At 40.8% G+C, this 12543-nt stretch overlaps 1 protein-coding gene across 2 annotated transcripts in view; it reads right to left on the bottom strand.

Annotated features, from left to right (window-relative positions):
- LOC150091594 (COUP transcription factor 1-like) overlaps positions 1-12543 on the bottom strand; it is a 68460-nt gene that overhangs the window by 38183 nt on the left and 17734 nt on the right. The window lies entirely within an intron of this gene.

Genomic DNA, 12543 nt, shown 5'->3' with positions numbered 1-12543 from the left:
CAAAATAATTAGGAACCATAGACCTAAATGACGACAGAAGTGAGCGTTCTAATGATGAGAAGAAACGCGCATGAAATCGGAACGTACAATGAGAAATTATACCAGCCCTATTCACCCTTCGGGGACAGGGATAGTCTGATTTGTGTTCTTAAGTGTCTCGTGGCATAAAAAGTGTCCGAACATGTTTATTAGACTCGTGACAGTTGCAAACGAAATGAGGTTAATTCAATTATAAATTAGGGGTGGACCGGAGTGGGGGGTTGGCAGATACGCGAGTCGGGAGATAAATCATAAGGACTTCCACTCGCTAGATGGGTTGGAGGCAGTTGAACATTTGCCCAAAGGAACGTTCCTCAGTGAACGGAACCGCAGTTGACCTGGAGTGTGACCTAGACGAAATGTCATCGGCGATTATGATGTATGTTTCAGGATACAGGGATCGTGAGAAAACATTTGTTTCGGGGGGATGCCTGCGGAATAACAAGGCGACCAATATAAACCGCACCGGATCATTAACATGCACGAAAGGATGGGAAGAAATAACCAAAAGACTTTCCTTTCTCTATGAAGGTATCATTCTGGGTCGAGACTATTACCTCCCCACCCACCCCCCGATGCGTTGCATGGACACAGAATATTCGTGATATCAGTCGCTGGTAAAACGGATCTGTCATAGGCGTCTCGTCGAAGGTCGCTCGAAAGTACGCCGTGCCGCGAATATTAGATTCAAGGGCCCTGAGCAATACGGATCGCAGACGCCCCATAACCCTTAGAACTATGATAGTTGCGCAAGAATCCATTGACTTCGCAACCCAAAGAGGGTGCTCCAGTATCAACCATCAGCACATTACAATCAAATTTCTGTGCTTTTGTTGTCGTCATAGTTAAGAGCATGCGCAATCGTCAAATGTATTTTTTAGCATATACATAAAGTGGCAATTGTCTTCACCATGTTTGTCCGTCCGCATGTAATAACTCGACTCCTAGTGAACGAATTTTCGTGAAATTCTTTTTTGTTATCAGTTTACTAAATACATAAATCGCATTATTACTATTCTGCTTTTTATATCAATGACCACATAAACTTTAAATACGCGTTATATTTCAGTTTTTATTAAAATCCAGTAGGAAATAAGTAAAGTACATTACAAAAATGTTGAATGAATATTATGTTGAGGTACGTGCAGTAAAGCGAATTATTTATATATTGTTAATTAATTGGTAACAGAGAAGGGGGAGAAGTCAAGAGAAGTGATCCCAGCAGCCTATCCTTGGATCCATCTGGGATTAGATGAAAAGTTGTACATTATAAAGACAACACTTCTGTTGACACCGAATTTTTAGCGTTCAGTAAAAAGGCAGACATGTGCCGAAGAAATATCAGCAGACAACATATTAAAGACGACCTCTGACCGAACGCTGCGGATTCCGCATGCACGTAACGGACATTGAAATAAAGGCGGTCGTAACCTCCGACATTTAGGAAAACTTTTTAGCTTCGGATGGCCGTTTTAAGCAGGTTTTAACGCTGATTGCGAGGATACACACACACATGGAGGCCAGCAAACGACAGTTTTCACCTGGTTTCCATGGATACCTCAATGCCAAACAGTTTACATGAATGCCCTCTCAGAATCTCGCGTTATTAACCGACCTCCCGCCACTTGACGACATTGCGTCTACGTGAGTAATAAAACCATCCGTACAGCAGTCGAAAGCAAGACCAGGGGTCTGCCTCTTCCTCGTGCTCTGTCTGTCTGCCCACGTGAAAGAAACCAGAGCTGCCAGCTAGTCGCTCTGTTCACTATCTGAAAATACAGCCGGACCTCCGAACACTAAACTGGATCGAGTCCAATGAATACGAACCACTGCATACTTGTAGTTCATAAAAATATCCACAGAGGGCATGACTATAGATAAATCTTTATTGTTTCAACGTATTGCATAATAGAAACAAACTAATGAGGGGAGTCCAAAGTGTTGCCCGCGGGCTCAACGAAGTTCGACTCATTATGCAGGTCACCTGACATTTCTATGTGCATTGTCTGGACTACTATAGTACCATGGAGGTTTGAGCTAACAATAATCTGTGTTCAGTTCACCAGCCATAGAAGATGGATTTCAAAGAGATGTGATTGTTGTATTTATTGCGGATCTCAATTCCTCAGCTAATAGTGTTGCAACGTGTTATAAACTCATGGGTTGTCCTCTCTCATTCCATTAGAAGAGAAGTGGGTTCGCCACTTGGAGATCTTGGTTAGATTCCCGTCTATGACTCGATTAACTTCTAAAGTTATCATCTTTCGAGGGTGTATTTAACCAATCTGGATGTATTTAGACACTTAGCATGGAGGACCACCGTCTTCCATGATAAGTGTCTTCTTGACTGTCCCAATTACCATCCCCACAAATGTAGACTTATATCCAATATTGTACTATGGACTGGAATATTGGACCCCCAAATTAGTCTTCAGAGGGGGCACTCTAGTAGGAAATCCCTCTCTGCCTTGTTGACTTCGTGCCCCCTGCGAATCTAACCTCTTGGGACTAGCTGACACCGGTTGCAGCTGGTCTCGCCGGTGTGGGACCATAAAACAGTTCTGTCCTCAGTGCGATCTCCCCCACATAGGGCGCTCTGACCCTATGTGTGGGAGTGTTTCTCTCCTACACCTCCCATCCCAACTTTTCGCCTGGTGGGCTCTACAACCACAAATCCTTCACTGTTCTTAACAGCCACCCGCCCCTATGGTGATTGGACTAATCCCACAGACGCACCATCTATCCCTTTAACTTTCTATTTCCAGGTGGAAAGTCTTTCTATCATCCACCTTCTTTATCTTCATCTGTTCCCTTTTACCTTCACAGTCTCCCACGCGGTCTATTTCAATAAAAACTTCCAGCGTTTTTTTTATTTTTTAATGGGACCTTCCCTGGCAAGCTCAGGCGCAGTCCTGGGTTCGCTCCGACAGAGACTAGGGACCCCGCGGTAATTGTAGAAGAAACAACAGACCAACATAACCCAACACTACACTGTCCAGACCAGTACAACTACTTATAGCAAATCATGACAGCTTTAATGCATTTCAGGAGTTCTCAGCTGAGATTTTTGCCAGAAGAACTGATCTTAAAAAATCCAGGTCCGGCTCCTCGTGCCTAGGTACGGGCACTAGACAGCAGCTACCCAGGTGTTAGTTAGTTCCTCCCTGGTGGCAAAGTGGCCTGACACAAACAACACAACAAACACTCAGACTTAAGTTTTTCTTTGATATACTTTTTCCAGCCCGCTCTGTAGAGTTTCTACACCATCACAGGTTTTCAAGGTGGAGATGGGCCTAGGGGCCACCCTATTACAGGAACACACACACACTACGCAGGTCAACACCAAAACTCACACTATCTCTGGCATTTATGAAGTTTGTACTGCAACACAGATAAGGAGAACCCCTGGTGCCATTTGACAAGAAACATCTTCCATGCTACTTAGTCAATCGATTTGTTGCAACTTCCCAACCCTCAACCAATTCATGCCCCTGGAAATGCATAGGATTCAACTGAGTAGATACGTTAAATAATGTGCAGTCATGCTGAAAGAGTAAATGTACTCACTTTCCAACCTGCTTATGAGAAGGATCGACGTGAAATCTTTTTATTCAATAAATGGATAAAAATTATATTATTTTCTATATTTCTCCTTTCTAACTCTCCAAATTTCTCTTATTTCCTAAACGATCGCATACCTAAGGGGCCCTACAAGGGCAAAGGTGAACGATAAAACAAAGGTTTCCCTTTCTGTGTTAATCTAACAATAATCTCTTCATCCAATGAAATAAATCAACTTATATAAAACCGAAAAGGGATGTTCACAAAGTAGTGGAAAATTTGCCATGCACATGAGTTTGTTTTACATGTAGCCTACATATGTAGGTTTACGCAAAAGGTGACAGGATACAGTACAGAAACAGCAAATTCGTACGTGTAAGTGAATGGAAAACTTGTTTCGTGGGACTGAGAAGTGTAAGTGCGTGCTGCAGGTGTTTTGAGCTATGTTTTATGAAGCGAGACCAAAGCTTTTGAATAAACAGAGAAGTTGCTCGGGGACTAAATGAGAAGGAATAGTTCTTTTTCCCACCACTTGTTCCTGGAAAATTTTACTTTGAAAAAGGACTTATGGTGGGTGCATATTTAGCAGGAGTCACGATTGAAGAAAAGACATAACTGGTTTCTCAAAAGCATCCATCTCAAAAGTTTTTAATGACTGGAGAGCAAGCGGTTCTTCCACATTTCAAAGGATTAAATGTGGCAGAAAAACACTAAGGAGGACTACGGATAAATCCAGTGTGCAGCAATTAACATCTGAATTCAACCAAACCCAGAATTGCCCTATTTCAACAAGTCCCATGAGTAGGAATTAAAGAAATTGGGTACTGGCAGCCGCCTGCCTATTCAGGAGCCAATTTTTTTTTAAGAAAAACAAAAAAATCTGTTTGTAGTGGTGCCGGGAACGTCATCATTGGCCAGTGGAACAAAAATCATGTGGTCAGACGAACCATGATACAGTTTGTTTTGCTTTGATGGTAGGTAGAGTGTGGCGAGAACCTCACGAAGCGATGGACCCATGTTAAGAAAACTCAAGCATCTGGGTCTGCTCGTACTAGTGGAAGGATGAATGTCATCCGGGGTGTACCTGAATTTGGTATCAGATCTACTGCACTCTGCAATGTTACACTTTTATCCCGAAGGTGATGGCCACTTTATGGATGACAATACTACAGAGCATCGTGCCACAATCTTGCAAGAGTGGTTCGGATAACATGACAAGGATTTTCACCATCTTCCCTGGCCTCCACATTCACTGATCTGAATCCTATTGATAATGTGTGGGATATGCTGGAGAGAGCTATTCGGCAACAAAGTCCTCTTGCTTCAGATTTGTCGCGATATTTTGCTGGAAGAATGGTTACAATTAGACCAAAACTCATTAAAACCTTTATAGAATCTATGCTAAACTGGAATGATGTTTACTATTATCAGCGAAAGAACAGTACCTAGTGGAACTCCTTACTTGATAAATTTGAAAATAGAACGTATCCACCATCTGAATCAATGTGCGACCATAAAGAAGAACCTAGCCATCCAATTATAAATGGGCATAAGCTAAATCATGTGAAGGGAGCTTGCTCAGAAAACCTTTTTGCAGAACCCAATCAGTCTTCATCAACTTGAAGTGCTTCTTCAGACTTTTCTGAAGCGTTAATATCTATGGTTTTTTGTTACGTTTGTCACGTGAGAAAAACCATACAGTCCTTGTCCCAGACAGAATAATTTCCACAAAACATTGATCATCCGAAGTAATCAAGTACTGACTAGGATGGTGAATACTTCAGAAGGACGAAAGAAAGTTCCCGGACTGGTGCGATAAAAGGAGCTTAAAATGTCCTTCTCCCCCGCCAAAGCAATCACCATCAGGTAGAATCCACTTATTATACCATTCTAAAAGTTTCTGAAAATAGCAAAGGGGCATGTATGAAGAGGGTATGTTAAACGCCAAGTCAACTAAGGTCAGAAGGCGTGAGTATACTCTGCAATAGCGAGTATTGTTGGCTTTCCTGTTTTCTACTCAAAAAAGAAAATCATGCAGTCCTCTGCGGAGATCGAGTGGGTTGCAAAGTTTAGAAACAAGGCGCCTGGGGTTTGAGGGATCTCACTGAAGTGTATAAGGCACTGCAGGAGCAAAGCAAATTGAATTACGGCTGAATTTTTATATTGAAATGGAAAACACAAATGTATCGTTGGTGAAAATTGATAGACTGAACCACACCAATTAGCACGGTTGGTATAATCACCGTCCTCCCCACACCGGGTGGAAAAGACGAGTTCGGATCCATCAATGACGCGAGGAATTTTTATGGATCCTTTTCACAAGGTGGCAATTTACAGACATATTATATATACGGCGCAAATATGGCCACGCTACCCTCGCCTGAGACTGACTAACTCAGAAACGTTGTGAAAAAGACCCGTAAAAATTCCTCCTATCATCGACAAGATTGGAACTGTCTTTTACACCTGGTGTGGGGTGGACGTCCATCCTACTAACTGTGCTACCCACGAGGGCTGTCACAGATAGTACCCACATTTTGTAGGGTATATTATCCTATGGATGATTAAGACTAGATTAAGATTATGGTAGTTATAACCTGAGTTTGTGGAAAGAAAAATCTAAGCAAACCTCTTCTGAGATCTAATAACTGAACAACTTGCGCAAAACCGATAAAAGTTCCTCACGTCCTTAGTGGTAGAGATTCCACCAGGATATACAGTCACTGGAGAAAAGGTACCAATGAAAAGTGCTGTGAAACTATGATGGGCAACTGGTTCTGGATGATTATGCAGACCGCAAAACGCATAAAATGTACGATTTTATGACTTTTTAAATCAACAACTGAAAACGCCAACCACCAGTATGAGGTGGAATGAAATATTTCGAGGACTGACCGTTTCTTGAAACTTCGACTTCTGCAACATGTTCGGGACTCGTTAGACGCAGTAACACATGGATCACTTATTTATCTGCGATCAGTCCAAATAATCAAAATAATCTTTCGCAGAAGATCCTTTCAAATAATGATCCTCTTCTGCTTGTCTACCTGTCCTCCTTCAACTTTAAAACCAATGATTGAACAGCTCGCGATATGATCAAGAGTTGCTAGTGAAATTGATATTCTTTATGGGACAAGTTAATCAATTTTAACACGTGATTTGGGAAGGCGATGCTTTCAATAAATTTGTATCTCATTCTCACTCATGATCATGTGAATCGTGGATGTAGGTCTGTGACCATGAAACAAAGTTCCAATCCACTTAATAAAGATTGCTTTCGCCTAAAAAACGAACACTCGCTGGACATTGTCCATCATGAATTTGCCACACTTGATCAAACAGTACACATAGCGTCAAAAAAGAGTACTTAGACGCACACCCCTCGTGGGTAGCACAATTGGTAAAATTGCCGTTCTCCCAACACAGGTGGAAAAGACCTGAATTCAAATTCCATCGACGACGTGAGGAATTTTTATGGGCCTTTTTCACAACGTGGCCGAGTTATTCGGTCTCAGGCAACATGGTTTTTACTTCCATCAAACAGAAATTCGACCACAGAAAACACGGAGCGATATGGCCTTAGTCTCTGATGCTCCTAAAATCTTACCACAACAACGATCAAGGTGTAACCCTGGTTGATAAGCCTCAGAAAGAAAGGTAAATCGCACTAAGAAATATTGGTTGAGGATTTTCTGTACTTGGTACAGCGATTACTTTTGGTCATGGTACCCGTTATAATCTATCACCACATCTGATGAGATTAGACTTATTAGCAAGAAATGATAGAGAACTTCTAGCATCGATAACTTTGTAAATTCTCCTTAAAGGAGCAACCTCGTTAGCTAAAATGCTTCGTGAAGACTCTGTTTTGGTTGTGAAATTCACCAATAAAGGTCTGTCAATTATAAAATTAGATTATACATCTAAACTAGGATACGCGTTTTAATTCAAATCTTATACTACATTCAAACACTCCGAGAGAGTTCTCCATACCATTGAATTTAAGCATGGTGATTAATAAATCATGAATTATTCCACAATCATTATGATAGAGGATGTCAGTTGAACATTCTAAGACTGCTTCGCGTACAGCTGTCACTGTCAGCAAATTTTGGTGAATACACGATTGAAACAATCGTTCATCAACCTCTGCTAAATTTTCCACTCCATAACTCATTCCTGGAAGATAAATTGCTATTCTATAAGGCAACTGACATAAGACGTTAGAACATTTGTCTGAAAATTGGGGTATTTGTCTGGCTAGATTGTGGGATGAAAAACGACGGAATCTTCACCCGAAAAATGATTGATCAACAGTTAGTTGGATCAAATCTAGATCACAATCGCGCTCACTCATGCCCCTTTCATTTTGTGGCATCTTCCATGGCCCTTTACAGCCACGACAATCCAACTACGCACAGAATTCATGGGTTGTCCTTGAGCGTGGTATCTGGTCGCGCAATCCTTACCTTTGATCACATCAGAAGTGGTATAACACCCCTAGTGACACCTTGCGGACGTGGTGGAATCCATTGTAGTACGTGTGTGCAGGTTGTTGTTAGAACACAATCCATTGTCATAATATGCATTAGTTATGAGTTTACTTAAGATGTTATCCATTACTTGATTTTTTTAAGAGTTATCCTAACCTTTGGCACGCTTACCCTCATTGAAAATTATACAACCAAACATGCAGTGGTATTTGAACCATGAGGGTGTAAGTTGACGTGTTGTTCAATGGTCAAACCGTGTTGGAATATGATCGGGCTGGTGTTTGATGACAGTCAAGTGATGTATGGAGAATGTTGAGTCACAGCTAGGGTCGTTCTAGACTGCAATGTACGAAGAAAGTCTTCAGACGGATACTTGTATCTTTGAGTTGTCTCAGAGCTCAGAAAGAAACGCAACTATCAAATAGAGTCCATCTAAACTTAATTTCATGCTTATAAGGGAATGGAAACTTTGATGTTTTCGTATATGGGTTGGTGAGGGACAGAAATTGTAATGACCCATTGTGACAGGCGTCTCAAGTTTAATATTAATACGCATGCGTAGAAGAATTTTATCTGTGTGGCATTGTTGTATAATTTTATTGAAGATACATCGCTGGGAGGCTTGAAAAGTTCCGATCTCGCTGTAGACGAAGTACTGGAAGTTTGGGGAGTTCTACTTTTCAAGGATTCAACGTCGAAGAACTTTAAGAATGAGTAACGATCTATAAGAGATTTTCAAATTATATTAATTGCATTGACTCTTGGTGGTGGTATGTAGAAGTGTAGATTCACGAGACGATCTGTACAATATGCAAATCGACTCGTGAATCTACACAAATAGCTCATCAAGAAAACCTGCCCCGAGATCAGCCTCAATTGAAGAGGACTTTTTCTGTAGAATTCTCACTAATTTATTCTAATTAGAAGATGTGATCCGGTTTACAGTAATAATTTTTTAAATTTAAATTAAGAAATAGAATCCCAAAAAGCAGTACGACAAGCATTCTTAAATCCTTCAGCTCATACATGGAGATTCTACGTGTCGACTTCGATATTCGAATAAAAATGAATCTCGTCGGATGCTAAGGGTAGTGTTAGAACATTTTGATTGTCATGATAAAGTTTTAGGAGCATCAGCGAACGAGGCCATACTGCGCGCATGTCTGTGAATTGTGTGTGGGCGATTTGTCTGTTTGCTGGATGAAAAACCAGAATTTCTGGAAGAAACAATATTCTCTCCTCGCCTGAGACCGACTAACTTGGCCACCTGAAAAAGGACCATAAAAATTCCTCACGTCATCGACGAACTCGGGTCTTTTCCACCTGGTGTGGAGAGGATGGCGATTCTACCAACTCGGCTACCCACCAGGACGATATTTTAGTTCTTCAAACATGTTTAACAGTAGCGAAATCTTTTCAAGATTTTCCTGACACTCGTCCCTGCTGATAACTTTCTTCTGAATTTTTTAAACATTGCTCACTGCAGCTGTTATAGCAAAATCCGTTTATAACGAACTTGAAGGGAATTGATGAAAAATTTTGTTATATTCTTGAACTCAATATGAATTTCTTTAAAAAACACGAATGAAATATATAACGAAAATCGTTAAGAAAAAGTGTTTCGATATCAGTCGAAATCAGTTTAATGTGTTCATATCAGTCCAATCAAATCTATTCCTAAAAACAAGGAAAGAGAACCACAATTATTTTTCTTGTTCCACCCCCTTCGCACCTCAATGTTGGGAAACAGTCTCGGAAGGTAAAATCTGATTAAACAGGCTTGTTCGTCTGCGATATAATTATCCGATAAAGGATAACCATTTATGATGCGATCAAAGTTTCGAATCTAGTCATTAGCAGGGGCTGTATCAGTTAACACTCATTGATCAATCAGTTTCATAGTACGTTTTACCGATGTTTGAATCTCTGCAACCAGTTCCTGGTTCAAAGATGTCCTAAGGCTAACCCGAAATCACGAGTTTGTAGAATTTGTCCACTCACTGGTCCAATGAGTTTTAGATGATACTGCAAAAGAAAGTTTTAAAACATGCGAAGCAGGGCGAATCTGTATTTGCAACGGCTTTGCAGGGTTCACAACGTGGCCGAGTTAGTCGGTCTCAGGAGTCGGTAGCGTTATTTTTTCTCCTGGAACTTGGGTTTTCGTCCAGCAAACAGAAAATCGACCTCAGAACACACGCAATTTACAGATAATATACAGGGAGCAACATGGCCTTAGTTGCCCTGCTCTTAAAATCTAACAACAACAGGGTTTAGTTTTTGTCGAAACCAGTTTTTGGAACTATTTTCAGAACTAGTTCCCGTAAAAATTGAGCCCTGTTTTTAATTATTGTTGATAAGACATTAAATGATTATAATCGCTGTCCTTCCATACAGGTGAAGGCCCAAGTTCGAACCCCAAGAAATTTGGTATTTTCTTTACAAGTGGCCGAGTTAGTCGGTCTTATGCAAGGAGTGCAAGTTCATTTTTTGCTAGAAAATCGAGTTTTTTGTACAGCAAATCTATTGAATACACGCAGTTACGACAATACACCAACGCCTCACAGCCTTAGTTGCTTTTATGCTTAAAACACACCTATAATACTACATATAAACAGCATCAGAATTATTTATATGTTGTAAAAATGGCGCTTTCACGTAAAAATACGTATCAGACTCAGTTATAATGGCTTTTTTATGACTGAGAAAGGTTTTAACGTGCAAGGTATCTGATAATTTTGCTTAGTACCTGTAGATTCCTTATTTCATTAGTTTGTTAAAGCTTTTGCCTTTCCTTTAGCCTTTCAAACCAATAGTTGATATGAAATAGCTAAGCCTGATTAGTCATATTGCCTTCACTCCACGTTTTACAAAACGTGACACGAGCCACAAACTTGAGGGCTGGGTGATTTGGAATGTTGCCGTTAGCTTAAAAAGAAAGAGCCGGACCTGAATTTTTTTTAAGCAGGTTTTTAAGTAAATATGAATAAATTCCTTTCAAAAAAAGGTGACTGAAGAGATACGAATTTCATCTCTAGAGACAGGAGTTACAATGGAAAGGAATAAAAAGGTACTTTTATAGTTTGGCCCCTTTCAAATGGAACTTTTTAAGAATCTCTCTCTCTCTCTCTCTCTCTCTCTCTCTCTCTCTCTCTCTCTCTCCTCTCTCTCTCTCTGTGATTGTTCCATCTCGGCACTACTGGTTTAAGATTTCATAGACACAACCTCAATGGTGGAAGCATTTCAGGAAATATGGCTGTTTTATTGAGTTTAGGCAGGGGTTCGCTCCAGACGAAAACCGACTACACTGAACAGCCGATTGCGGGATGTCGACCGTTCTCCGTAGCGGTATCTGGACAGTGTTGAGAGCACGTAAGACAGAATACAGGGGTCGTCGATATCCGAGACTGCACGGATTACGTTATGAATTCGCTGGAGCTGTGGAAGTGTCCCGGATGATTCATGGAACTATTTCCTCACTTCACAGCAAGTGGAGTATTCTTGGATGAGAGAAACGAGGATAACACTCTCGGAATTATTACTGCGGAGCCCCTCGTTTGAAATTTCTAACAATCTTTTCTTGGACTCGGAATGTCCTTACCTTTTGGTCAGTCATTCTCTCTGCTCCCTTAGCACTAGTCCCGCATTTCAAGTGGGTGTAGTACGCACCACAAACATGCAGTACAGCCAATCCACATTAAACCACGACCCCCCCCACTCCAAAATAAAAGAAATCGGACAAGACATTCCTTTTTTTTTTCCTCTCATAAACAGAATTAGGCTTAGTTGGTTCTAAGAAATGATTAAGGGAGAAAGAAAAAAAATATTCCTTAAGGCGTTCTTTTCCTAGGAACTTTTTCCTCTGCTCTCCTTAGGGATTATAATTAGCGTTCAACAGCCCTATGCGTGCGCGTACTTTTATAAACAGTCTAAGAACAGGGGTTGGGAAACTTTTGTATGTCTCAAATCATCTAAAACTCTAAAAATCAGTCCCGGGCCATTTTTAAACAGTAGAATACCAATTATATTGCTCAATAATTACGTCTAATATTTTTATAATGATATATTTAATGTCATGTTTTTAATACTAATAACTGGCTGGACGTTGTACTTCTTAGATTGCTTGCGTCACAGTCGATCCCTTTGATTGGGGACCGCAGTTGTAGTAAGACAGTGGGAGTTGTCTCACTACCCACACCATCCCCCCCCCTTTAGTTAATCCCTGAGGTCGCGGCGTGTCTAATAAGCACACAACAAAAAAGGACCAAGGTCAAGCAGTTTTTGAGGAGGCGCGAGAATTGATAAGAAAGAACGAATGAGTAAGTTTCCTCTCTTACAACGCCCCTTCCGTCTTTGTAGAGGGAGGGGGGGGATGTGTTGGACTATGAGAGAAAGAAGGGTGCTGTCTTTATGTCCCCACAGCTTTGACGTTTAAAAGTTGATATATTTATAT

Source organism: Mastigoproctus giganteus, chromosome 1 (assembly GCF_048544385.1).
Source record: "Mastigoproctus giganteus isolate SK-2022 chromosome 1, ASM4854438v1, whole genome shotgun sequence".
Taxonomy (NCBI): Eukaryota; Metazoa; Arthropoda; class Arachnida; order Uropygi; family Thelyphonidae; genus Mastigoproctus; species Mastigoproctus giganteus.
This window is presented reverse-complemented; position numbering and strand designations above follow the sequence as displayed.